A 6,000-nucleotide genomic window follows, 5' to 3' on the forward strand; every position below is an offset into this window, starting at 1 on the left:
GAGTCAGATTTAAGAGAAAGGTCCAGATGGGTGCTCCGGTGCCATGAGTGCTCTCTTCCTTCGTCCCAGTGCAGTAGGTCTGTGCTGTGCTCCTGTGGGGCTGGTTGGTCACATGCTGCTGTCTGTGGGAGAAATGAGAAGGCAAGTTAATGCTCAGTCTATATATAGACTTCGGGAGGATCGGGTGGAGAATCTGGCCCAGCAGCCAGTGGTACCGAAAACTTTAATAAAAGAGCAGTTTCCTCAGTCTCTGGGTCTCAAGAGGAGGAGAGTTGTGATCTGTGCATCACAGGGTCACTTCCCCCCTCCTCTCTCACTAGCGGGCAGCAGTGGGTTGCCCAAGAGCACCCCCTCCTGCCCATTCGTGGAACCATGTACTGGCTGTAACATTCGAGTCCCCGCTTCATGTCGTCACACGCTGGGCTGTCACAAGCCTCAAGCCGGGACCTTGTGTTTTCTCCTACAGGAAAAAGTGTTAAATTTATCAGATGAGTGTTACACTTCAGTCCCCGTGTTCCACCATGCTGCCCCACCGTGGGTATGACTGTGGCTCCATTGGTTCCTCTGGCATGGTCTCTCTGAGCACGATAAGCGCTCCCCAGTCTGTCTCGGTGGCTCCTGCGGACCATCAGACTCGGCTACGTGACTCAGTTTGCCCGCCGTCCCTTCCTAGTTCAGGAGCATCCGGTTCAATTCACTTCGGTCAAGGCTGTTGATGCCCCTGTTTTACGTGCGAAACTCGCAGTCCTGCGACGCGATAGAGCAGGTCCCTCCAGACGATATGAGGTCAGGGTTTTACAGCCCTTACTTCATTGTGCCCAAGAAATGTGGTGGGTTACGACCAAACTTGGATCGGCGAGTTTTGAACCATGCGCTTCACACTCTGCCGTTCAAGATTTAAACACAGAAACGCATTTTTGAGTGCATCCATCCTCAAGATTGGTTTGCAGCGATCGACCTGAAGGACGCATACTTTCATATCTCAATCCTCCCACAGCACAGGCCATTCCTGCGGTTCGCATTCATGGAGGCAGCCCTTGTTCCTTTGAGAGAACAAGAGATGCGCATCCTCAACTATCTCAATGATTCAAAGTGGATTGGTCTCTCTGGCGAGATCCAAATTCGTTGGTCATCACAAATGTGACGTCTTCACCTTCCTTCAGGGAATGAGGGTTACATACGTAACCGAGACGTTCACTTGCAGAACGCAAGCTTCTGGAGACATAATACATAATGCTGAAGTAATAAAGTTTTTGGTAAAGGGGTGCAGAGCCATATTTTTTATATTATTGTTTTATGTTGAATGTAATTTCATATGTATAAAAAAGTTAATTTTTACACATTATGTATATATATGTATATAGAGAGTGCTCAGGTCCTCAGACTGGGCCGAAGGTTCACCTTCCAACAAGACAATGACCCTAAACACACAGCTAAAATAACAAAGGAGTGGCTTCATAACAACTCTGTGACTGTTCTTGAATGGCCCAGCCAGAGCCCTGACTTAAACCCAATTGAGCATCTCTGAAGAGACCTGAAAATGGCTGTCCACCAACGTTTACCATCCAACCTGACAGAACTGGAGAGGATCTGCAAGGAGGAATGGCAGAGGATCCCCAAATCCAGGTGTGAAAAACTTGTTGCATCTTTCCCAAAAAGACTCATGGCTGTATTAGATAAAAAGAGTGCTTCTACTAAATACTGAGCAAAGGTCTGAATACTTAGGACCATGTGATTTTTCAGTTTTTCTTTTTTTAATAAATGTGCAAAAATATCAACAATTCTGTCTTTTTCTGTCAATATGGGGTGCTGTGTGTACATTAATGAGGAAAAAAAAATGAACTTATATGATTTTAGCAAATGGCTGCAATATAACAAAGAGTGAAAAATTTAAGGGGGTCTGAATACTTTCCGTACCCACTGTCTATATATATATATATATATATATATATATATAGTTATATATGTGTGTATATATATATATATATATGTGTGTGTGTGTGTGTGTGGGTGTGTGTGTGCGTACAAATTTACTTTTTATACATATGAAATTACATTCAACATAAAACAATAATGGAAATAAACTGAAACACAAAAATGGACTTTATACATAATACATCCAAAGAACAAACAAACCAAACCCAGATGGTCCTCAACTTCATTTCCCATAATTTCCAGCAAAGACTATAAAGGACATCAGGAAATGCTGCGATCTTTTAATAACAGGCCTTTGTTCCATGCTGCAGTCATGGATCCTGGCGGAACCGCGGGTAAGATGGACAATAGTTCAAAATAATAATAAAAAAAAAAAATTAAACCCAACTTTGTCTAGCTGTGGTTTTATTTGGTCACTAGTGTGCACTCTAGTAATGAATTGTGTCGTGCTTTGATCTTTAATGCGCGCATAAAGAGACAACATGCACTTCTAACACAAAATGTTTGGGTAAATAATATTAAAGAAACAAAAATAAATGCATAGGAATTTATAAACAAGCAAACAAACAAAGCAAAATAAATATATTCTACAAAGAAATTAAATAAATTAAAAAAGAAAACTAAAACAATTGAAATAAAATAGCCTACTGTATGTACAAACCCGATTCCAAAAAAGTTGGGACACTGTACAAATTGTGAGTACTGGAACAATCTCTGTGCGTAAGGGTTAAGGCTGGAAAACCATACTGGATGGTCGTGATCTTCGGGCCCTTAGATGGCACTGCCTCACATACAGGAATGCTACTGTAATGGAAATCACAACATGGGCTCAGGAATACTTCCAGAAAACATTGTCGGTGAACACAATCCACCGTGCCATTCGCTGTTCCCGGCTTAAACTCTATAGGTCAAAAAAGAAGCCATATCTAAACATGATTCAGAAGCGCAGGTGTTTTCTCTGGGCCAAGGTTCATTTAAAATGGACTGTGGCAAAGTGGAAAACTGTTCTGTGGTCAGACGAATCAAAATTTGAAGTTCTTTTTGGAAAACTGGGATGCCATGTCATCCGAACTAAAGAGGACAAGGACAACCCAAGTTGTTATCAGTGCTCAGTTCAGAAGCCTGCATCTCTGATGGTATGGGGTTGCATGAGTGCGTGTGGCATGGGCAGCTTACACATCTGGAAAGGCACCATCAATGCTGAAAGGTATATCCAAGTTCTAGAACAACACATGCTCCCATCCAGACGTCGTCTCTTTCAGGGAAGACCTTGCATTTTCCAACATGACAATGCCAGACCACATACACAATTACAACATCATGGCTGCATAGAAGAAGGATCTGGGTACTGAAATGGCCAGCCTGCAGTCCAGATCTTTCACCCATAGAAAACATTTGGCACATCATAAAGAGGAAGATGCGACAAAGAAGACCTAAGAGAGTTGAGCAACTAGAAGCCTGTTTTAGACAAGAATGGGACAACATTCCTATTCCTAAACTTGAGCAACTTGTCTCCTCAGTCCCCAGACGTTTGCAGACTGTTATAAAAAGAATAGGGGATGCCACAAAGTGGTAAACATGGCCTTGTCCAAACTTTTTTGAGATGTGTTGATGCCATGAAATTTAAAATCAACTTATTTTTCCCTTAAAATTATACATTTTCTCAGTTTAAACATTTTTATATGTCATCTATGTTGTATTCTGAATAAAATATTGAAATTTGAAACTTCCACATCATTGCATTCTGTTTTTATTCACAATTGTACAGTGTCCCAACTTTTTTGGAATTGGGTTTGTATATAGTGTGGCCTTAGCCATCACAAACACATTAAAAAGACTTCTCAAAATAATGTGATGTTCTTATGATACAATAACAAAATCATCATTGACAAACAAGACAAACACTCTGAAAATAAAAATCTTAACTTGGTTAACTTGTGGGTTACACTTTACTTGAAGGGGTGTGCATAAGACTGACATGACACCTTCATAATCATGACATGATACACATCATGAATATGAAGGAGGTTTTATGCATGTTTATGACAACTGTCATTTAGTGTCATTCGCTCAGTTATGCCATTTTTAAAGCAAAGATGACACTGTTTGACCTAACCCTAACCCTACTGCTAACCCATAATGAAGACATCTCCAACAATGTCATCTTTGCATTAAAAATTACATGATGAATGACACTTAATGACAGTTGTCATAAACGTGCATAAAACCTCCTTCATATTCATGACGTGTCTCATGTCTTGATTATAAAGGTGTCGTGTCAGTCTTATGCACACGCCTTCAAGTAAAATGTTACCAACTTGTGTCTAATAAGTTTTCTGAACTCAGAATTTTACATTTACACTTTCAAATTTTTAGTTTTATGCTCCAAAAGTTTGTATTCACCATTCTGGCACATCCGTCATTTGTATCAACAGTTCCTTGAAAGAAGTAGGGACTGCAGCGGTGTGAATTTTGGAGTGCAGTCTGGATATCTGAGTAGTCTCCACTGATCTATAATAAAGAACATTAAATTGATCAGTGGTACTCTCATACCATATATTTATATACATATAAATATCTATTGTCTCATACGATTATTATTATTATTATTATTATTTAGATGAGGAGCGGCACAGAGCATCGTCGTCATCATCATCATCCTCTTCAGCAGGACACTCAAGGCAGCTTAATCGAAGTGAAGTGTGGCCAAGTATGGTGACTCATACTCTGAATTTGTGATTTGAATTTAACCCATCCAAGTGCACACACACAGTAGTGAATACACATATGGAGAAGTGGGCAGCCATATTGCTGCGGCGCCCGGGGAGCAGTTGGGGGTTCAGTGCCTTGCTCAAGTGTCTCACCTCAGTCGTGGTATTGAGAGTGGAAGAGAGTGCTGGTTATTCACTCCCCCACCGACAATTCCTGCCGGACCTGAATAGATGCAAGTTTTAATCTTGCACAGTATAGAACAGTTCTGTATTAGATTGCTGATGTTTTTTTTATATGTCACTATAGACTTAACTTACTGTTATTTGCATGTCTGTAATGCACGAAACAAGTTACGTTGGGAAATGTTATAATATGTAATGTAGTTTGATTGAGTATTTTGATTGCTTTTGTACATTTATACCTAAACATATTCAATTAGGTTACATGCGATTCTGGCAAAGATCTCAGACTGATCTTTATTTTGCAGCAGGGCTCAAATGTTAATAAACAACCCGTTCTCACTCCCAAGGAGTCAAAAACTGAAGCATGGTCAAGCGCCTTTAGCATCACTATGAAGACGTCAAAGGTGCCCCTCGGTGTGACTATATAGATGAACTAGGACCTATATTGCTTTCAGTGGGAAACTTTTGGCGAATTCTGAGTATGGGTCACCATACTTGGCTGTATGTCTGGAAACCTGTTACTATAGGGGCATGGTAAGCATCAATAGCAACCATGTACACTTTTAAAGTGAAGAGGGATAACCCTGTGGCAAACCGATCTTGTAGAAATTCCAGCACTGGGCCAACAGGGCAATTAACAGGGTCTAACTGACGGTTGTTACACCATGAAGTGAAAAGATGCAACTTAGCAGTATAAGATTTCCTAGTGGAGGGAGCCCTGGATAGGAGTATGGTCTCCACTACCTCAGTATAGAGGCCTGGAAGCTAAGAGTTGTGCCCCCTCAGAGGCCACACCCTCAGTTTCCATAACTCCAGATGGGGGTGAAAGATGGTGCCCCCCGCCTGAGAGAGGAGATCCCGACGGACGGGAATCTCCCATGGAAGGTCTTCGAGTAGGGCTGCCAGGTCCGCAAACCATGTTAGGCTTTACCATACGGGCTACAAAACAGAATATAGCAATCCTGGCAACTGTATTTGCAATCAATTACACCAACATTCAACTCCCAATATGTAGATTATTTGCTCCTCCAAAAAAATGCACAAGCTACTGCCAATAAAAATATGGCTGTATTTAAAACAAAAACATACTCACACTGCAAAAAATATCATATAAAATAACCCCCCAACAAAGCTGGAATGAGAAGATAAACAAGAACTAAAATGTGTATGC

The sequence above is a fragment of the Cyprinus carpio genome, chromosome A18, assembly GCF_018340385.1.
Source record: "Cyprinus carpio isolate SPL01 chromosome A18, ASM1834038v1, whole genome shotgun sequence".
In the NCBI taxonomy this organism is placed as follows: Eukaryota; Metazoa; Chordata; class Actinopteri; order Cypriniformes; family Cyprinidae; genus Cyprinus; species Cyprinus carpio.